The sequence below is a fragment of the Odontesthes bonariensis genome, chromosome 19, assembly GCF_027942865.1.
Source record: "Odontesthes bonariensis isolate fOdoBon6 chromosome 19, fOdoBon6.hap1, whole genome shotgun sequence".
NCBI lineage: Eukaryota > Metazoa > Chordata > Actinopteri > Atheriniformes > Atherinopsidae > Odontesthes > Odontesthes bonariensis.
The window spans coordinates 16,507,715-16,531,221 of record NC_134524.1 but is presented as its reverse complement, the minus strand read 5'-3'; the positions used below and the strand labels follow the sequence as shown (position 1 = coordinate 16,531,221).

At 41.1% G+C, this 23,507-nt stretch overlaps 1 protein-coding gene across 3 annotated transcripts in view; it reads left to right on the top strand.

The window, feature by feature from the left end:
• The first annotated feature begins 1,171 nt into the window (after positions 1–1,171).
• The window catches only part of kdm6ba (lysine (K)-specific demethylase 6B, a), a 99,550-nt gene continuing 77,214 nt past the window's right edge, over positions 1,172–23,507 (top strand). For all 3 annotated transcript variants that reach the window (XM_075451296.1, XM_075451299.1, XM_075451293.1), the window contains exons 1-3: positions 1,172–1,789; positions 6,402–6,551; positions 6,935–6,975. The gene's annotated coding sequence lies outside the window, so the exon portion shown is untranslated. The remainder of the gene's footprint in view (positions 1,790–6,401; positions 6,552–6,934; positions 6,976–23,507) is intronic.

Sequence of the window (23,507 nt, the reverse complement as noted above, 5' to 3'; positions counted from 1 at the left end):
GAGACGTTTGGAGTCGCTCGGCCGGCGCCGTGATAGAGGAGGCCTGGACTTCCCCACTGGAGGGGACTGGGCCCAAACTCCAGAATAGGGAGGAGGAGAAGAACAAGAGAAGGACCCTGGAGAAAGTGAGGTGGAAGAAAGGAAGATCCAGTAATTAGAGAGGGGGAACCAGGGAGGGTAAGGGGGGGGGGTAGTTCAAGGTTGTATTCAGAAGTGAGGATTGTCCTCCTCTGAAAGACCAAACACAGACTTCCTCGGGGTTTAAGAGCCTCTTTATCAGGCCCAGGTCTATGTGTGTGTGTTTGTGTGTGTACTCTGGTGGTCTCTCGTTGGGTGGGAGACTGGAAGAGGAGGGGGGGTTGATTCAAATTCAAATAGGTGTATTCACTGGTCTGGTTGTGACAAATATTGGAGCTAATCTAAAATGAACTAGCATGTAAATGTGGTGTGGAACCTCTCTACATGTGTGATGTAGCTTGAACCGCTCCTGTGTGAATCTGTATTTCATGATAAGAAATTCATTTCCCGAGTGCTGGAAGCCAGCTCTGGATTCCCCATTTATAAAGGAAACCCCAAGCTTATCTTGAAGAGGCACAATTATAACCATTATAGGATAAACCAGAGGAAGTGCTTCATCACATTACACCATCTGTTGAACATAGACTTACTTGAATTAAATCGACATGAATGTGGAGTCTCCCCGACAGCACCTCACGCTCTCCGAGGAGCCAACTGAATCTCATCTGGCCTGAATGGGTTTGCCTTGTACTTTAATTTGATTTCCCAGCATGTCTGCGACCCACTTCTCAGTTTCTTGAAAAGTTTCGGGCACCTGGCAAGATTACCAGGAAGAAAAAAAAAGGGAGAAAAAAAGCACAACTTTTGGTTCTTCAAGTTGCTGTTGGCAACCTTAAGTACAGCAGCTCGACTCTTGAACCTGAGAGTTACACCAGGGGAAACATGGGCTCCAGCGCTCTCCATTGAGCAGGAGTTAATAATGGAATTTGGGCAAGTAGTACAGTGGGTTTGCCAGTGAGTATGGAGGCGGGGCAGTTAATGTCCGAGACTCTTCCACTGAAAATAAACCTGCTTGGGGGGGGGAGAGAGAGAAGGAGAGAGAAAGGGAGGGAGAGAGGGAGGAGGAAGGGAAAGAGCCTTTCAATGGGGACAGAAGGGAAAGAGTCTCCGTTTCAATAGAATAAAAACTGCGCAATTTCTTTGTGGACTCCCTGCTCGGATGGTGCCCGGAGAAATTCCTCCCTATAACACGAGTCGCTGTGATATTTTCTTCTTCTTTTTTTTTTTTTTTTGGAGGCGGGTGGGTCGCGGGGGTGATACGGGAGTCTGTGCCCATTGCTTACCCGCGCTGTCTTTTGGAGTCTGAAAGCTATAGCTTTCGTTTCATTTCTATATTTATTTATTTATTTTCAGAGCCAGCTCAGAGGAGGAAAAGAGCTGTGCAATCGTTTAAGGACGGCGATGTGACTGTGCAGATATGCAACATCAGTGATGGGCTCCGTCCGTCATGCCTTGCCCATGGGCGAACGCAAACACATTTTCTGTGCGCTGTGCGGCGCTGCCCCCGTCTCGAGATTTGCGCCTAAACGCGTTATAGATGTTGAATGGGGGCTCGTTTTTTTTTTTGGGAGAGGGCTTTTACGGGGGCTGCGTCATCCGCGGCTGGACACGGAGATGGACTGCTGTGCAGATTTTCCACTATTCCACTGTTTTAACAGCAAAGAGTCGGCTCGGCACCTCCCCGGTAGATGTTTGGATTTCATGGAAAAAGGTAGGGATAAGGCACGGTGTGACTCTATTACACATTATGGGCATGTGAGGCTGCACAACCTGTGTTCTCTCACTGCAACAGCGAAAACAACGTTACGTGTAGTATTTTTATGTCTGGGATCAGTCTTAAAAAGGACGCGATAACGTCCAAAAATACAAGAAAACTCACTGCTGGGGACAGGGGAGGTTTTTAATCAATTTTTTTTAAATGTTTTCCGTGATGGAGTGATTTAGTGGTTGGCCATTATATAATAGCTAATAATGGATAAGGCCAACTTTACATGAATAAAGGTTTAAGTTTAGTCACTGTAAAGGTTTATGGTTGTGTTTCTGACTGAGGTTTGGTCTTCTGTGCACAAATTATCACTAAAACTGGAGTTGGTGATGTCATGTTTTGCACGGTAAGGGAAGGGATAGTTTACGGGAAGGAAGGATCTGGAGTTGGTGATGTCGCAATCGTGTTGTGTTGATCTCGCTTAGCACATTTCTACGTGACCAAAAAGGCGATAAATCGCGTCTGTTGATGTGATGTGCAACCCTGGATCGTGATATCTTGATAATTGCAGATACAGCCGCTTTCCAGATGAAATGCGGGCTTGCTGATGTTGGAGGAAGGAGTGTCGCATTTTCTTTCTGAAATGTCATGTGGTGAAGTTGTGGCGGGTTCTTCACTATTTCCAGGAAGAGCGTTTGAATTTTCTTCCCCTGGATTTTTTTACTGTCTCCACCCCTCTGCTTGCTGTTGCCATAGCACTTTCGGCCTGTTGCCACTAGATGGCGACCCAAGACCGTGTGGACTGGTCAGTTTACTGTCTGTGTCCTCCCGTGCCTGTATAAAATAAAATGTTTTGTCCAAGAAGACTTTGTCAGAGTGGCTGCCACCCAGTGAATGTTTATTTATTCATGTATTTATATATTTATGTATGTATTTAATGGTGGTTTGCTAGGTTTTGGTTTTTTTTTTCTGGGTAGATTATGTGAATACAAAACACAGATCCAACGGTTTGGGTAAAGTGTTGGGTATATTTAAAGGCGGGGTAGGGGATCTTTTTCTGGAACATTTTTTTACATATTGCTTGAAATACTCTTCACACCCCCATTGCAACCAATTAATTAAAAGTTTTGACACAAATATGAAAATTTTTAGTGGCCTCTAGAACGTACAATCTAGGAAAAACACTATCCAATCATTGTGAACGGACCGTTCACAATGATTGGATTCTGATGCCGTCTATCAAACTGCAATCTGCTCCTCCCTCCCCCTCCTCCCCCCCCCCCTGTGCGCGTACCCTGCTCCGTGAACGAACAAGTCCAGAAGCTTGGCAGGAAGCTAAATTAGAGCCAGCTTGGCTAGCACCTAGCATTATTAAACGTATAGTTAGCATCAGAGCTATAGAGTAATACATAAACTAAATACTTTTTTTTTTTTTTATAAACTTTATTGAAAAATTGGTCATTACAAATTCAAAAAACAGTTAGGTATTCATAGTATTACATTCATATATTGTTAAATTCAAAGAACATTACAATGCCAGGGGTCACAGTGTTCAAAATAATATATAAGCTTTGTTAAGTTAGTCCAGTAAAATATTATATAAAATGCATAGCTCAGTGGTCTTGATGGCTTTTTTGTTTGAAGAATATTGGATTGTTGTAAAGTATTGCTTGAGTTCCTTCTCAAAAATTAAAAATGATGGATTGTGATTAGAGAATTTGGATTTGTGTATGTGGTATTTTGCAAGTAGAGTAAGCAAGTTGATGAGGTAATAATGATCTTTGTTGATCGCAGGATAGGAGTGGAACCCAAACAGCACATTCACATATGAAAGAGACACATCAGACAAGACATTCAGGGAAATAAATGTACAAACATCTTGCCAGAAAGCACATGAAACAGGGCAGGACCAGAACAGATGATAAAGATCTTCTTCACATTGGTTGCAGAATGAACAGTCCACAGCAATGTCTTTTTTGTATCTACATAAAAATAATTTACAGGGATAAAATCTATCATTTTAAAAGAAACTTCTTTAATCTTGTTTGTAATCAGAAATTTAAAAGAAAGGCACCAGATTCTTTTCCAGTTCAAGTCTGAAGTAAGGCTATTCCAGTGAGAAACTACATTTGGAACAGAGATTAAGTCTTTTTGAAATAAAGCACGTATATTACAGTTGTTATTACTCTTCTTCGTAGAAAAGCAAATCTGACCAACAGTAGTGACAGCAGGGTCTAATTCCAAAAAAGACAGTTCAGATGTAATGGAGCTTTTAAGTAGCATAATCACACCAGACGGAACAGCGTCAAAAACAATAGCATATTCCTTTGGCGAAATGGGGATACTGTATTTGTTGAGAAATTCAGAGTAAGACATTAAAAAGCCATTAGAGTTGAGAAGCTGCTTGACTAAATAAATACCATGGTCAAACCAGTTTTCCAAAAATAAAGATTTTCTTTTGTATAATATATCTCTATTGTTCCAGATATAATATCTGTGAGGTGAGAAATTGTGCTTATAAATTAAAGTCCAAGAAAGAAGCATTTGTTTATGGAAATTAGAAAGCTTTAGAGGAATCTTTTCAATGCTGTAGTTGCAAAGTAAAATAAATTTAAGGCCACCAAGTTTAGAAAATAGGAAGTTTGGGATAAAGTTCCATGTTGAGGATGGGTTTTTAAGAAATTGTTTTATCCAATTTATTTTGAAGGTATTATTTAGGGTTGAAAAATCAAGAAAATTCATTCCACCGTGTTCATACGAGTTCCTTAGAACTGACTTCCTAATATAATGAATCCTATTTCTCCATACAAATTTACATAGCATATTATCAACTGCTTCAGTCATAAACTAAATACTAAATACGGCAACGATCGATGCTTGCTGTCAGAACAGCGCTCGTGCACCTCCGTGCTCGTTCATGTACTCTAGAGGCGTGCCTTCGGGGGGAAAGTGAAGAAAAGGGTTGGGACTTTTTACCTGTGTATTTTCAAAATGCAGCTTCGCTGGACTCAAAATCCAGGATCTCCTACCCTACCTTTAATAATATTCCTCAATATTTTACTTATTAAAGCCACTATTAAAGATGTGCGCATGCCACACACTCACCTCAACTGTTGTCGACACAAAGTATGTATCTTAAATTTCCGAGTGTGTCGTTGATGTCCCACAATGCAGAGCACGAGGAGCAGCTCAGCTGCAAAACATTAAAAACTAATTATGGACATTTGTCACCATTTCTGAAAACGTTTAATAGCAGTTTTATTCGTACAGTTTTTATAACGTCCACGGGAACGTCTTCTTTACTTTCTTTTTTGTGTAGTGTGGCACAATTTGTGGCTGCATTTATTGAATATTTAATTTAATTTCATTTATTGAGTCCTCATACTGGGAACGACTGGTGTGTCAGCACGTATTGAAGAGTGGGGAGAAATGCATCTTCAGGTAGGGCTGAATAGTTATAGTCCAAATGTAATTGTGTCAAAGTGAGGTGTAGTGTCAGCTGTAACATATTGACCACCAGACTAAAATTGAGTTTGTCATCCTCATGTTGTCAAAACAGCTTTAGCCAGTCAAGTTGCAGACAAGAACCTCTGAGGGAGTCCTGCAGTCTCTGGTAATGGGAAGTTGGCAATAGGCCCTTTGGGCTCTGTGGGTTGTGGAGTGGGGTCTTTGTGGACTGGGCTTGCTTCTCTAAGACGCCTTCAGATTGATATCAAAGGAGTTTGGAGGCCGTGTGAACTCTTTATTCTGTTGTGCCCACTGCTATCCTTCTGTGGGTGGCTGCCACTGTAGGGGAGTGTCCATGTGAATGAATGTTAGGGTGCAGGTTTTCTCCAGCAGAGAAATGGATTGTAGCAAGCAGTGGTGTTTTACCGTGCATCTGTGTTTCATTACAAATTCAAACCTTACTCACTTATCATGGAACGAATATCACTGAAACCAGTGGCGCTCACAGAAGTCGGTATATTCCTAATTTCTATCCCCGATTTAAGTGTTCCGTCAAGCAAAGAATAAGCACCCTGTGTTATAAACATTGGCATGTAAGAATGCTCTGCAATAGTTGGCCCAAAATGGCCAGTAGTATTTGCACATAGTCACACATTTTCTGCTGCTTAAAGGAGTAAGTTTCAGTGTGAAATGAGTGCCTCAACCTAGGAGAAAAGATAAACTAACAAGCAGTATGTTGCTAAATGTGTTGCACTTCATAGGGGACTTAGGAAGTGGCTCAACTCTATGAGAAGTGGGTTTACCCTGCACCAAAGCATGGACTGAAACCTTCTCTCTTATCTCTGTTTCTGTCTCAGGTCTATTGCTAAGCTCCCCCGAGAAGTTGTTTAAGTTAACAAATAACTACTATATCACTATAAGCTTTGAGTTTCAGGCTTTCACGCTGCAGCTCCAAAGTTTTTGAAACTGCAAGAGTTTGTTTCGCCCTCTAGAGGGCGATGTCCTCACAGCCCAACACTTCTCTGTGTTTCAGCTTTATGAACAGCAGCTCATCTCTGTCAGTGCAGTGCTGAGAAGATGCACTGTGAATACATGTGTCCTCAATATGACCTGTTACTTTTATTTTTCATCTGTCACTAAAAAGGTAAATGTATGTGTTTCCTATTCACAGAGACGGTGAGGAACATGGCCAGGCGTTGTTGTGCTGTGTTTGAAGAGCCACCAGTGCCGGACTGAAGTCATATTATTTCCTGTTTGCAAGAACTGGCAAACACATCACCAGTCCAACCTGACAAAATGTCATGTTGTCATCCGTTACATGGTAAAATGATAATGTTTGATATTTTAATGCTTAATTTTATTTTATTTTTTTATTATCCATCATCCAATACTTTACTTTTTTTTTTTTTTTTTTTTTTAATGCCACTTAATAGATTAACACAACATTTTCAATGGTGTATTTCCTCCAGGTTAACATCAACTACTGCCGTGTCAATTTATTAGATTGAAATGATTTAATTTCAGCTTAATAAGATTTCATTAGTAATTGGAAGTTTTTTTTTTTTTTTTTTTATGGAATCAACAACATGAACATTTGAAGGTTTCAGAAATAATGGTACCATTGCAAAGAACTAATGACAGGAGACAAATTGCTCAGATTCATATCAGCGCCGGTGTTTACGTGCTGACGTGTTTTACCTGCAGGGGAACCATCTGCATCTGTCTGCAAGCGCCCACCTGCTCAGGTAAGACCTTCTGACCCTTTATCTCAACTTTAAGCTGTCTGCACAAAGTCAGCGGTGACAAATGAGGCATGCATGACTTCACACTTCAGCCCAGCAGTACATTTATCTGAGCTTTCTGTAGAACAATGACATGTTTGCATAGCTCAAATATGTTGCAATGCCCAGCCAGTTGGAGTATTTTAAATGTACTTACTGTGTGATATTGTTCTTCAGCTTATGGTTTAGAAGCATTTCACTGAGAACACATGAACTGGTTGAGACATGTGAAACACTGCTGATCTCGGATCAAATCGCGTCTTAAGCCTTGCCCCTTTCATCTGTGTCGTTCTTCGTGCTTCAGCAAAGAAAAACCTACTGCAGGGATTTTTGACTCGGTTTTCCTTGAATGGAGGAAAATCCTCTTAAACTGCACCCATTAGTAAATTCCATTATTTGTGATCTTTATTTACCTTTTCTGTCTGTAATTGGCAGGCATTGGCTTGTACTTTTGAAGTATAGGGTGTGTTTGGGTTTAGAGGCCACTTCTGTTGCAAAGTATGTCCCCTATAAGCATGGACTGAACCAAAGTCGGTGTTAATGATTTGTTTTGTGGGCCCATATATTTAAAAGGCTTTCTTTTTGTTCTGGCCTGTTTTGGACTTTCTGAACCCGGTTAATAACTTGATATTTTTTAAATATATTTTTCTTAAGCTGCCAACTTGCCTATAATTTACTCTGTTGTTTTTAGTAACCTCCGTCCTTCTATAAAGGCTCTGCAGGTTTGATTAATGTCCTCTCAATTACTGAAATCTAGAATATAACAAAAGGGCTCTCAGTCTTTTGTAAATTTGCCTTATTTTTATATTTTGGTGGAGGGGTGAGCACCCTGACTGAGATGTACAGAAATTTAACCTAACACCAGCTCTGTTTGGTTTTGACACGCACACACTCTAACATATGTCTCAAACACCCCCACATTGTTCTCACTGTTTTGATCTGCCGCTTATGGACAAAGACACATTCTCTCTGATGCTTGTGTCTCCAAGGACCCCGCTAAGCCTCACACACCTGGGTTTTTCTAGCCAGCTTAGCTTTATTACATACATTTACAGCTGGCTGTGAATCAGATCAATTACACACATGAGCGCACGTGAAAATATCCATACAATCCTGCTCTAGAGCAAGGAACAATTCATAGTGGCAGCATCAACAATGGCCACCTGATTGGGATTCTGCAGACACACAAGCAGTTGTATTTATGCCATATTTTGGGTCAGCTACACTGAAACTTCCCATGTAATCAGTCTATCGTCTCTGTGCACCTTTAGTGAGACGTTACAGAGTAATTCTTCTGCAGTCTCTCCTTAAAATAAGCGTGCTCTGCCGGTCGCTGCTTTGTTTGGTGTGTTTTTCTTATTGGGAGATTGGAGAACGACCTGGTGGACTTTTGTGCAGATGATGATAAAATTCCCAACCTACAGGCCCTTTGCACAAATGTTGCGTAAACTGTGACTCTGCTTTAAGAGGACATTACCCTTGTCACAATTTATGTGCTCACTGACACCGTTTTTGTTATTTTAGATGTTTGCAAGGACATGTTCATTGGACCGAATCCGAACAGGCAGTGCATCCAGAATTAAATTGTCTGCTTCTGTCCTCTTCTTGTTGTTCCGATAAAGGCCTACCTTGGCCTCATTTGTCAAAAGAATGCTGTTGGCAGAGTCTAAAATAGCATCCCTATTCTTAAGGGTTATGGTTTGTACCTTGTGGTGAATCCTCTGTGTTTGTGCTCTTGAATCTTGAAATTATAAGCTCACCTCATGAAGAGTTTTTTTTTTTTTTTTTTTTCTTTTTTAAAACCTTGGCTGGATGTTGTAAAATGTTTTTTAAATTAATCAATTCATTTAGTTTTTGTTGTCAAGGAAAATATATGCCACTGTTGTCCTCTGAGGCCTCTTTATGTAGCATTTATTTGTTTTCATCTCAAAATGCGACGATCTGGAAGGTTTTAGTCCACATTTCTAGAAAAACATGGGTAAGGTTGAACAGTCAAAAATAAAATTGCCTTGTATCGTCTTTTTCTAAAGTTGTTTCCTTGACGAAGTTCAAAATAGTAATGAAATTAAGTGAAGATGATAAATGAGCAACACTTTGAAAGTTGCGACCGCATGGAGTTGTGGGATTCATTTATCTCTTCTCTTCCATTAAAGATGGTCCAGTGTTTTCTATTCTAAAGGAGATCATAAAGAAACCAAACAGGAGCTCCTTTCCTTAGAAATTAGAGTATTAAAACAGCTCTTATCATGACTGCTGCTTCGATTCTTCTGGGTCATTTCCCTCCTTAGCAGAGAAGACCATTTGACTGGATCCCATGACTTTGGGCAAATCCCAATTCCTTCCTTGGCCCGACCTAAGAGTGGGTGTGCCTTTTGCTTTGGGGATCAGAAAATGTTGGTCCAAAATCATGATTCCTTTGATAAAGGTAGGACATTACAGACCCCCTGCAGTTCGCCTACCGAGGGAACAGGTCAGCGGATGATGCCGTTAACATGGGACTGCACTACATCCTGCAACACCTCGACTCTGCAGGGACGTACGCCAGGATCCTGTTTGTCGACTTCAGTTCGGCGTTCAACACCATCGTCCCAGCCATCCTCCGCAACAAACTCACCCAGCTCACTGTGCCCTCCTCCACCTGTCAGTGGATTACAAACTTCCTGACTGACAGGAAGCAGCAGGTGAGGCTGAGGAGCATCACATCCAGCACCCGGACCATCAGCACAGGTGCCCCCCAGGGGTGTGTACTCTCCCCACTGCTCTTCTCCCTTTACACCAATGACTGCACCTCAAGAGACCCGTCTGTTAAACTCCTGAAGTTTGCAGATGACACAACAGTCATCGGCCTCATCCGGGACGGTGATGAGTCTGCATACAGACGGGAGGTTGAACGGCTGGTCTGCTGGTGTGGTCAGAACAATCTGGAGCTGAACACGCTAAAAACAGTGGAGATGACAGTGGACTTTAGGAGAAGCCCCCCCACTCTGCCACCCATCACCAACAACGCAGTGTCTGCTGTGGAATCCTTCAGGTTTCTGGGCCCCACAATCTCTCAGGACCTGAAGTGGGAGACCAACACGGTCACTACCATCAAAAAGGCACAGCAGAGGTTGTACTTCCTGCGGCAGCTCAGGAAGCTCAACCTACCTAAGGAGCTGCTGATCCAGTTTTACACTGCCATTGTTCAGTCTGTTCTCTGTTCATCCATCACCGTTTGGTTCGGATCAACCACCAAACAGGAAAAAAACAGACTGCAACGGACAATAAGGTCTGCAGAGAAGATTATTGGTGTCAGCCTGCCCTCCATCCAGGATCTGTACCTGTCCAGAGTCAGGAAACGGGCAGGTTACATCTCTGCAGACCCATCACACCCTGGACACAAACTGTTTAAACTCCTCCCTTCTGCAAGGCGCTACAGAACTCTGTACGCCAAAACAACAAGACACAGGAACAGTTTCTTCCCTCAGGCGTCTCTGTGTTAAACAGCTAAAACCGGACTTCAGTGTTTCATCCTTGCACCATGCACCAATTTGCACTTCTGATTTAATCTTGTTCTATGTCTATTTTTTTGTAATTGTTGCACTAAAGAGAGTGAGGTGTAACCGGAGTCAAATTCCTCGTGTGTGTCCACATACCTGGCAATAAAAAGCGATTCTGATTCTGATAAGTACACATCAATACTGGTAAGACGAACCTTAATTTCCTCCCAAAATGTAAAAAAAATCAGTGCATTAGTACACACACACACAGTGCTATTGGACTGTTTAATTTGAGGAGAAATTGTTGTGGCTCCCTGTTTTTATGTAATTATTTGCCCACTCTGAACTCCATTTTGTTCATAAAGAGGCTCTTAGCACCCCAGAACAACCAATGTTTCTCTGTGTGTAATAGCAGTGACTGATGCGCCTCATCCTCGCAGAGACATTTGATAATCCGGTCATTTGAAATGATGTTGTCAATGTGTAAATCTCATTTTGGTAACCCCTGTGGAGTGAAGACCTTGTACACCTTCTGTGATATTCAGGACCCTAGATTAGCAATCACTTCTGTAGTTGGTGCTTCTGTGAGTTTTGAAGCCGTACGTAAACGTGTGTTTATGGCAGGAAAACTCAGTGAAAATAACTTTTCACCCAGCTGTTACATTCAAATTACTGCTGATTGGAGCCAGAGCTGATAAATACCCACAACTACTGCAGAGTTGTAAGATGATGTAGAGTTTCCTTCTGAAGACAGAAGCAAGGTTGTTAGTAATAAAGGGGCATCGTTGAGGATGTTGTTAAAAAGGAAGGGTAGGAAACTGATTTCCGCAAAACGGAGAAGAAAGAATAGTGTAGAATCTTTAGATGTAATTTGGACTGCACAGTCTTGTCTTGACATATAATATGTTTTAGTAAACAGTTTTGAGGATGTAGCTGATTCAACATGCAAAGATGTTCTGAGGGCTTATCCTGTGAATAAACTTACTATACTTGAGGAGATACTTTTTATCATTGATGTCATTTATCAAACTTGTATATTAAACTTAACATTTGTTTCATTACTGTCAGTTTTGCCTGCAGCTACAGAATACACTTGATAACCAAAGTGACCGCCTGTGATTCAGGTTGTAATTGAGTGTCATGGCCTTGTCTACAGTCACAACATTATGTCACATTATTTTGTAAAAAGCTTCAGAAATGGTTCTTTATGTACCAAAAGACCTCATTTCAGTCATGTACCATAGATATTGTATGTCTGCATCTGATAGTAGTCTCTTTGTGTTGGTATAATTCCAGAAAATCACCTCTTAACACTAACAATAAATCTGAAACTATGTTCATGTCTGCATACTTGACTTGCAGAGCTTGGCACCACCTTTTATATCAGGGTTTTGATGTTGGCTGATTCTAGGCAAAGTAATTCCATATGGAGCACCTGGGACCAGTTTTGTCAGTCGGTTTATTTGGACAGAGATCTAGTTTAAGACACGGTAGATGAGTGACATATGTTCGGCTGCTGCTTTGCCGGGGTCTGGGAATCTACAATAAAAGCCACAATCCCACAGGCGTTGATGGAAGGCATAAGTCAAATTTAATGTTTCTGTTTAAAACAGGTGTGACATCGCTATTTTACTGATAAACCGCAGTGAATGGAGAGCATTGCAGTTCATCAGGCTTTGGGAAACGATCCAACTTACTAACTTAAGCAATAACTCTACTGAGCGGTCTACTTTTGATCTGTTCTGCAATCAGGTGGTGGTCTAAGGGATTTGGAGAGGACATTAAGATTCTGCTTCTTTGTCTGCATCTTTTACCTCCTCGTTCTTTTAAATGCTGTGTAGACCATGTGCCATCCACATGTGGAGGAGGCTCAGACAAGGATTCTGCTTTCATAACATAAGTTTAAAAACTATTCTCTACCTGAGCCTCAGTCTGTTTGTAACTAAGTGTAGATTTTTCATTTAGCCACATGTCCTTTCTGTTTTCTCTTTCTTCATGCTCTTACCTGAAGTTCCATAAAACCCTATTTTTAAAGGAAAGTAAAACTCAGAACCTGTGAATGAAAAGGGAAAACATTATTTTGCTTCAGATGAGAACAGATTTGAAGGCAGGATATGAAGAAAGATTTAGAAAGAGAGTTGGCGAGAGCTGAGTCAGGATGCCCGGGGGTTGGACGGCAGGAAGCAGTGGGTGAGGAGGAGGACAGGAAGCAAAGGGAGGGGGAGAGACTCCTCTTCATCGCCCTCCTCCTTTTCCTCCTCATCTTTCTCCGTCATCATCAGCAGTGTCATTCAGGGAGGAGTGGTGTAGGGAGGAAAGAAGGAGAGGTGGAGCTGACATCATCCACTTCCTGGAGGTCCATGAGGGTGTATTGCAACATTCTTCACATCTAAGATTTTTAACGATCACATTTCCACCGTCAAAGGACTTCAAGGCTTTTAAACAACAGCTGGCAGAGAAACGGTCTGTGAAAAGACATTCGGAGCTTAAAAACGAAGCAGAATTAACTGAGAGAAAGGAATAGATGGCAAACAGTTCAACGTTGAGATGAGATGAAACAAAGGGGGGTGTGCAGACTCTGCTCTTTTGTCTTTTAGGTTATGTAACTTTGATACCAGATGAGAGGTTACTGAGTTTGTGCTGTCATGTGAGCGCTCCTCATTGGCTGTAGTTATTTGTTCATATGTAGAGGGTGACAGAAAGCAAAGAGGAAGATGCAGCTTTGTACATACTTGGATGTCTGTGGCTGTGGAATGTTTTCTGTTGCAGTGTACACCTGTTTCAAAGAGATAATGCCTGAAATCATCTTTGTGGCAACAAATAAAGCCAATGACACCCCCCCCCCCCCCCCCCAACTGTGAAATCATCTGTGACCTGTCAAGAAACATCACATCTCTTTGGTAATGTTACACAGCATAGGTATGACAGGCTCTTGTAATAATTTCCTTATCGTTAAGGCTCATTTTGGACATTTATAGTGGTTTCAGAATTAATCATAATGGTCTGCTTGTTATATTCCAGAAACACTTTTGGAACTAGATGAATACTACTCATTGCTTACTTCTCAGGCATGCAGAGGGCTCATTAATTGTCTAATCTGTGCCTCCTTGGTTCCTCTCTCCTCTGTTCTCTGCCTGCGACCTGGAAATTGCTTTCACCAAAGCATTTCTGATGTATGTCTACGTTTTTCTAAAATGTCACTGGAGCAGAGAAGAGAGAGGTTTGTCAGAGGAGCTCCGAGAGCGGATGCCCTGGTGTGCCTTTTCAAAGGGGTACTGTTAATCTTAGGCTATGAATGTACATTTATATGTTGCTGCACAACCTTTGCTGCTCATCTTACAGAGATGATGAATGCCATGCCATGATGAAATCTTTTGATATTTGTTCCATTCCTTTTACCTCGCCGCCTCTGCCTACAAAAATGCTGGATATGTTTATTCATTTATTAAAGGCAAAACCAAGAGTACTGAATCATTCAGCATACGCTGAGCGACGAGCAACATTAACAGACTTATGATACATAAATGCCTGTGTTAATTTTGATGCTGCTTGTAAGCACGTTTGCCTGTAGAGATGAGCTGCCATGGCAACTGTGATCCAGCGTTGGAAAAGGTTTCTAGTGTCACTTTCATGTTCACAAAGGCATCTTGAACGTTGGCCTTGGGTTTTTCTCCCACTGTAGCTAAAATATTAAGGAAGTCATAATGCCCATGTTTCAGAATAAATGAAGGTTTCTTAGTTTTATTTTCTGATTAAACTGATTCCCAAACTACCTGGCTGCCACAAAGTGATCAGCTATAATTGACCTCAAATATCTTGATCTATTTTGATATTGATTTTCTTTCCTGCTGTACGTAGAGTTATAATATAGAGTTATGTAGAGCTATGTGTAATGTAGAGAATTGCCTGAATAGAGAGGGTCCATGAACTTGTGTTTTTGGTTTCCTTTGAAGTGGAAGAAGACTTAGCTGCTGCTTCAGTTTCTGTTGTGAGAACTTGACTGGGGGGGGGGGGGGAAGAAGATGAGAACTAGGAATAAGACGTGGCTAAAATGCTTACACAGGCTTTAGTATATGGAGGATGTGCATTTCAGTTCAAGAAAAAGTGTAAATCTCATCAAATCCGAGCTTCTCCTAAACCAAATCCCTTTCTAGAACAAATCTGCTGCTATCCTCCCTTCAAAGTTTTTTTTTTTTTTTTTTTTTTTTCAAAGAAAAGAAAAAATCTCAGCAGCTATAAGCCGTCTTGTGTTGTGCTCCCTCACCCTTGGACCCCCCTTCCCACCATCACTCCCAGTCTTTCTCCTCCAGCTCCTGTTCTGGCTTTCTGCCTCTCAGGTTTCTCCCCACCCCCAGCCCTCTACTACCCTCGTGGCCCCCCTTTGACCCCCTGTTACCCCACATCTACCCCCTCACCCTCCCTCTCCCCAGGGCAAGCCCACAGCTCCCAGTCCTTTGTGCTTTTCTTCTCCTCCCTCCTCTCTCCACCTCCACCTCCCCCGCTGCCTTTGTGTGGGAGAGGCCAACGAAGGGAAAAGAGAGGAATTGAGGCAGGCAGCAGAGGAGGAGAGAGACAGGAGTCAGGACACAGAGGGATCCCTTAGACCAGACATGAAACTGGAGCTCGAAGCCTTTTATTTTTACATGCTTTTATTTGACTCGTACGGAGAGCTGCACCTTCACTCTGCAGAAATGTTGACAGTCTTCTGTCCCATCCATAAACATCTGTAATGCTCAGAGAAAAGTATCCCACTATCTTAAGTATTTCAATGAATTGGAGGAGTGTATGATTCTCACGTACACCATGTTGATGTAGTGGGTGTAGCAGCATGTTGGTGGAGAACAGCTCCTGTGATCCATCTGTGTCTGAGGCGGGCTGTAGTCACTCAGTGATTGTCATGGTCTGACACACAGTACCACAGTACACGGTGATTGTACACGGTGATTGTACTGGTCTCAGACACAGTACACAGGGATTGTACTTGTCTCTGACACAGTACACGGTGATTGTACTGGTCTCACACACTGCACGGTGATTGTACTGGTCTCACACACAGTACACGGTGATTGTACTGGTCTCACACACAGTACACGGTGATTGTACTGGTCTCTGACACAGTACACGGGGATTGTACTGGTCTCTGACACAGTACACGGGGATTGTACTGGTCTCTGACACAGTACACGGTGATTGTACTGGTCTCACACACAGTACACGGTGATTGTACTGGTCTCACACACAGTACACAGTGATTGTACTGGTCTCTGACACAGTACACAGTGATTGTACTGGTCTCTGACACAGTACACGGTGATTGTACTGGTCTCACACACAGTACACGGTGATTGTACTGGTCTCTGACACAGTACACGGTGATTGTACTGGTCTCACACACAGTACACGGTGATTTAAAACTACTGTAGATTCAGGAAAATAAAGTTGAACTGTAAACAAACAGCTTACATTAACAGTGAAGATGCAGAGGTGAAACTCAAGCTTTTGCCGGTGGCGATGACTGGTTTAATGAAAGTGTGAGATGGAAGAATAAAAAACACCTTAAATGTGTTCTCTTACAGGTTCTTCTAATTTAAGCAGATCCAGGTTTAGCTGTGCTCAGGAGAATCAAATTGTATCCTTCAAGGTTAAACACAGTAATTAAGTAATAATTAAATATAGTATAAAGTGAGGTCTATTTACTTCATGTCTCTATCAGCTTTGTCTTGATGCGGCTGAAGATGTAGATCAGTACATATAAAAATGGAAATGTCTCACTCTACATTGGGATGATGGAGATCAGGGTAAGTTTTCATTAAACTGACATGACACATTTTACATTTACATGTCTGAAAGTAACACCTTTTCCAAAACAACGTAAAGAAATACATGACTGACTACAATATTAAGTGACTGTTGTCACTTGATCATGATCACATACCACCAGTGACCTAACTCCATTTGATTGTTTAAATCGTGTTTTTTTTTTTTTTTTTTTTTTTTTTTTAAGGCTAGAAAGCCCCTTGCCCCAAGCTTCTTGAATTAAGTTTTAAATCCTCATACTCTGGCTAGAATACTAAGGTCAACCAACCAGAAATCTGCTATAAAATCCATCTGAACTGATGATTATGACTTTGTAGAGAGTGCCTCTAATTAGTGAAACATCTTAAAGGTAATTTATGGTTGAGTGACGGGAATTTATTCATTCTAACCGGTCGTAAGGGCCCCCTGGTCCCTCTTTGGCAAACCACGTACAGCCCTAATATTTCTAACTTGGTGTGCAGACTACAAAAGCAGCTGGATCAACCAGCTGTTCAGAAATGCAACATACCAGTCTAAGAACATGAGGAGCAGCAGACCAACATGTATGCTTTGAGGAGATTGGTTGTTGTCCACACCTCCGTAATGTACTGCAGACTGGTTACATGCACATATACAGGACAATTTAGATAAGCTGACCCAAAATGTTGTATTAATAGGACTGCGTGTATGTCTGCAGCGTCCTCGTTGGTTTGCACACACAGACCAAATCTTATCACTTAATGTAAGATCTGACCTTAACTTGTAAGGAGTTTGTTTTCACTGCCATTTAATTCTAGTAGAACAAGATGTCTCCTAGTGAAGTGTCTTCTCATTTTTTTTAAATTTATTTTTAAATTTTAATTGGAATCTTTTGTGCTTTACTTTGTTTTATGGAAAGTTATTTTGCTGCTTTTGTTTTTTGCTGTACGGCACCTTAAAAATGAGTAGAACTGACAAAGTCTTGTATGCGTTTAGTTCTCTGTGGTGGCTGACAATTCACAAAAATCCTATAAATCAAAGTTATTGCGATAATATAGCAGATGATAAGATATTGATTGCACATTGCCAAGACTTTCTACACAGGCAAATGAGCATGTGTAATGCATGTGCAATGCATGTGCAACACACTGACTAGAGACCCGCTTATAAAACATGTCAGTGATGAGCACAGTCCTCTGCAAGCTTTAGCTGCTCACATGCACTGTATGATGTGCACAGATTCTCCACACTAGCCATTATATACATATCACTAACAAGTCATGTAGTGCAGGGGTCCCCAACCTTTTCAGCACCAAGGACCGGTTTGGTTCTGCAATTTGTTCCTGCGGCCCGGTCGAGGGGGGGGTTACTTTTCTTTTTTTTTTTTTTTGTACTTTACGTTCAACAGACATTACATTTAGCAGACGCTTTTACAAATTAGGATAATCAGGATATGATGACAGACAGACAGTCATCATTGAAAAAAATAAACGTGCACAATCGGCCTCCTATAATGCAATCTATGCAGTTTCCAAGTATAGAATCTAGCGAGTGAAATGAAAGAATTCCCGATTTCCATGTCTTTTTTTTTTTTTTTCCCAATTCACGGCCCGGTTTGGAATGTCTTGCGGACCGGTACCGGTCCGCGACCCGGTGATTGGGGACCCCTGATGTAGTGAATCTACATCTACAGGATATACTGTTGATCATTTTCTATGTGTAATCTGTATGTAGTATGTTTGTCCAAAAAGGACTCAATAGGGGGCAGTAAAGAGTAGTGCTAACATCAATACATTGTAAGGGTACAGTATACTGTACCACAGAGGGGTACTTGTGTACTAACAGCTTATACTTCACTTTGCCTGTTTGCATTGTGGAAAATGTATAATAAAGTTTAGGAGGCAGTTTTAATTCATGTTAATGAAGTGCTGTATGTTGATCACTCATGTAACATGAAGCACCTGTGTACATATGGATATACATTTCTGATTGGCAAACTGAAACCTACCCAAATTATGTTTGGTATGATTTTTATCTTCTCATTTTAAAAATGTATGTTTTGTGGGGGTTAATTAGGATCTGAGAGTTGTGTCTAAAGTCACCCAGTACCCCTACAAACACTTTCAAACCTGATGAACTCAGAGGTGCCAGGGGTCATTGAGTTTGGATAGTGGAAGTGGGCCATTAGGTTGCTAAGAGGGCTTTAATGTTTGTCTGTTCATGTTAGACAAACAAGGTGTCCAGACGCTAAAGACCTCATTCTCCCACTGACCTACCTAAATGTCTTACAGAGCTGTTGGCAGATAAACAGCGGCAAATCTTCCTGTAGGCACATGTGGGACTAAAACCAATGAGAAATGTGCGTGAGAGGGCAAGGCAGGCGTGTGAATGTTGAGATGAAAGTGCCAATAAGGTTGTCTTGGTATGTGTATAAGCAAGCCATTGTGCATTAATGTCCAAAGACCCACGGCACTGCACATGCATATTTAAAACCCAAGCAACAGAAAGGTAGGCCACGCTTGGTGTACTTGCTGTTGTGTGTGTGCCTGCTTATCTGCGCAAGCGTGCGTGTGTATGTATGTGTGAAATCCACTTGCTAAGAGTGCATGCTCAGTGGGAGAGTGTGTTCCTGGAAAGCCAGTTGCCACGCCTGTTATCAAGCTAACTCGATTAGAGGAGCTTCTGCTGCCATGCCCCCCTGCTCTGAGCTGCAACACACAGTGCACAAGCCCTATTTTAGATTTGATTAAACCAACTAAAATAACATGCACAGAATTTCCAGTCAATGCGGTATCTTAACCATTTCACTTGTCCCAATGAAGTTCCATCAGTAGTATGTATATCTCATTAAATTGGTGGAAGTTGCTTGAGATGAAAGCCTCTCGCACATTTGATCCAAATAGATTTAGGGGAGTTATGAGGACTGGGGAGATCCCTGAAGGACAGCAAACCTTTAAAGGCTCTTCTCAGGGTTGCATTCACACCACAGACAGAAACGCTAAATTGACTAAACAGGTGGTAGATGATTCAAAATTCTGTAACTTCTGCCTCACATTGGCTCGATAAATTCCATTCTTCTGTGCTTTTAAACCAGTGTTCAAGGTTTTGTAACAGGGGGTGTTGTATGTTCAACAAGTCACATTACACCAAATATTAGGCATCGCAGAATGTTCTCCTACTCTAAAGTATGAGTTAAAATATTAGAAAGCTTTATTATCATTATATATGGTCTATGAACTATGATTGGCCACTTTTCCTGTGGTTCAGACACAAAAGAAATATTTTCTGCCTCCATTAGTCTTAGACTGGTTTTCTGTGCATCATCACAGGGGTGCATGTGAAACTAGGGGGCAGACAGTAGTGCTGATCATGAGTTATATGTCAGAGCCAGGCTCATAGGCTGAAATGACAAGTCAGTAAACTGAACCAACTATATTTAAAAGGAAAAAAAGTAATATTCTAAGGGGATCACAGCCATTTGCCAAGAGCAGGAGATGGTAGAGGATCCAGGCCAGTAAAAAGGTTGGGCTACGGCCCCGCTAGTCCCAAAGGCAGCAAAATCTGGGCAGACACTTTGTCTCAAAACTCTGATTCAGTTTAATAAGACTAAATCTCTTGTAACAACACTGAAGAGATGGATATATGCATCTAAGCATTATAATGCATGCAGATTTTCTTTTGTAAAAGGACTGGGCTTCTCAGTGACACGTTAACCTTTTTTTTGGTCATTTCTCAGCATATTTGTTCAAAATTGTATTGATATAATCAGTGGTCCAAGCTAACTCTGTAATTAGTGCCAGTCACTGTAACGCACTGAGCTGCTGTCACGTGTACTTGTCTTGTACAGTATTTTTGAAGCAGGTTTAATTTAAATTAAATTTGAGAACTTGAGGAGGATAGTTTTACTTATAGAGTCCTCTGAAGCTTAACAATACCACTAAGCTGACGACATGGTCAAAGAGGGAGAGCAGAAACCAACGTCAGCAACAGTTTATAAAGTTTAAGAAAGCACTTCCACTCGGCTTTCCATTAGTAAAGTGTCAAGTCAAAATTAACATCCAGGTGGGGTTTGTTTTTCCTTTTGGTAAAAGTCGACACAGCGATGGCACTGGTAACATTTACATATCGCTTTCGACATGGTTCAAATCTAAACTTCATGTCGTTACGCTAACACACAGGCAAGCTGGTCAATCTGGGAATGATCTGCTTTTCAGAGGAATGGTACAGATTGCACATCGCGTCATCAGTGGCCCGAGGTGGTCCATAAGTAGGAATGGGTGATAAATCTATTTTTATTGACAAATCAAAGGAAAATTGATTTTCTCTTCAACTCCACTTTGTGACAGATAAAAGGTGCCTCTTTTATACAGTTGCGGTGAAGTTTGATCATAGTTATGTTTACAAATTGAAATGTTTAGGAGTGCACTGTCAGAGATCTGAGCATTTTGAGGGATATTTTCAAAATGGGAAAGCTCATTTCCCTGAAACATTTGGGACATTGTTTGAAGTAGTATAAAGTTTGTTAAGTCTGTTTCTGTTTAGTTTAAAATGGCAGGTTCTGCCTTTTTCTTTTTTCTTTTTAAACAAGCATATTTCATTATTTATCCACCAGCCCCAACAAAAACTGCACTTGTTGCTTTCGGTGCAATAAAACCTCAGTGGGTCAGAAACCTTAACAAATCCATGATTTTATGAGATGCTCAACATAAAAAAAAAAAATATATATATATATATATATATATATATATATATATTTATTTTTTTATTGATACCATTCACACTTATCAGGCAGTATGACATATCTGGGCATTTAAAGACTTATTCACTTTAGGGATATATTCAGTTTATTTAATTCAGAATTCAGTTCACCAATCATTCAGAGAGTAACATAAAAACACGAAGACGTGATTTCAGACTTCAGGAACATCTGGCATGTAGCCCTTTAAATCCATTGAACCCAGTGTGGCCTCCATAATTGCATCCTAACGTTTACTTTAATCAGCCAGTAATAGAAAACAGCACTTTGCTACTGTTGTACCAATTAACCACAGCAGAAATGTCAAACAGTGAGCCTTTCATGTGAGGTGTTGACCTTTCATAGTGATCATACTAATCATTGATCCCTAAGATAAACACAAAGTACCATAAAACACATTATTGTCTCTCCCGCAGCCTTCCTATGGACAGCCAATGTAATTATGCCCCGGGGTAATTGGCTGACTAATTACTGCTGGGTGGATACATACATTGCCTAGCGTCAAACTCAAAGGGAAGCTCTGCTATTTCTTTTAATTACTAGCTGTTGGGTTTGACAGCTGACCCTGAGTGCTGCTTTTGGAGCCGATGGGTGAGTTTGGTTTGTGGGGGCTGAGAGGATACTGGAACCAAACATCCCTTCCAGTGTGGTCACTCCAACAATGGCCCAGATGGATCGCTTTTGTCATTGCACACATACATACCCACAGCAAGATGAGCAGACACACTTCTCTTGTTGTCCTCTGTGCACTGGCTTTTTAGGCAGCAGACCCATTCATCATGTGCCTGTGTGCAGAGGAGCTGCTATTCATTGTCTCCCCTCCTGCTTATTCTCCAGGAGCCGGCCTGTCTCATGCTCTATATCTCTACCTCTTATTACTTCTCTCTTTGTCTTTCTGCCCCACTCCATCTCTCTTCCTCCCGTTTTTATATCTTTCTTTCCCTCCCTTGCTCACAGCCTCTAAATATCTTGCCTCACTGAGACAACAAAGAGGATGTAGCCAGTTATCTCCTCTTTGACTGTCTGCATGTGTGTTTCAGAAATGTAAAGTACAATATTGAGGACTCACCCAACACTTATCAGTTATTAATTATAGTAATGGCAGATCAAACTCATAAGAACACACACACACATGTAAAATTAATGTTTTTCTTTCTTGCTCTGTTTTTGAGTAATTCTATAACCTTTATTCATGAAAACCTCCAACATCAAACAACATGTTAATGTGTTTGGCATCATAAGTAACTGCAAAGTATTATACACCTCTACTACTTGAATAGTTTTTTTTTTTTTTTTTTTTTTTTTAAAGTCCTACTGGCTTTTGTATAAGGTGCAATTCAATGTCAAGTGATGATTCTTTTGTAGTCATGGGCATTTATCCACTCCTCATGCAGTGATGGAAACACGACGCTTGGATGGATGCACTCATTTTCTCAGATACCCCCTTTCAACCAAAGCAGTTCCAGTGCGGGTGTTAGAGCCAGTTCAAACGTGCTTCTTGCCAAGAACTGGTTTGATTTTCCACAGCCGCCACAGAGCCACGTCATTACATCACTTTGAACGTCTCTTCAGTACATGTTTGACCCTCCCTCCTGTGTGACTGACCAGTAAATCCTGACAAAAACTCATTCATTTGCACACACCGTCTGTTTTCTAAGAAGCTTTTTAACCAAGAGTAAGTTAAACTTCTGATTCCATACTTCTTCAACCAGAAACACTCAACAGCATCTGTTATTTTTGCGAGTTCCTCCAAAAGACATCCACTTTGGTGTGATAAACCTTTATGTTGTCACCATTATGCATAGAAGGTTGTGGTAGAAATAAGGTAAAAAAATAAACTCTAGACTTCAACCACTGTTTGCCTAAGCATCCCATAATCGTAATCAGTCCTCTTAGCTTCATGAAGTTGTCAACTTAATCTAAACTCTAGTTATTTACCCAACGTGAACCAAGGGCTGCTCAAACTACTTTCTCAAACTATATGGAAAGAACTTTTTTACTACATACTTTTTATCTTTTACCTGTATGTTACTTTCCACTCGTACTTCCATGTTCAAATGAAAAAATGGTACAGATTTTCAACACAAGAACCAGTACTCCACTCGACTGCCTATCCGTAATATATCAGAAAAGGTTGACCAAACTGGAAGCTCATTCTCCTGAAAATCTCAGATCCTTTTCATGTTAAAACGCCTCACAAGGGGCATCGTATCAAAGGATGTCACTAAGTGTTGGTCTACAGGGACAACGAGCTATGCTGTTTAATTTTTAGGACTATTTGCATCCATACTTTAATGTAGCTGCATAATGATGAGTTTGTTTACCATTATTTGAATTGTGATGTATAAAACAACGAATAAATGCGCACAGCACCCTCTCCAAAACTTGAGAATGAATGTGAGGGAGGACGGTGAGGATGGTTTAGTTTGATTTGATGATGTAAACCGAAGGAGGAATAGCTCCGCGTGTGTTTGAAACACTTTGGC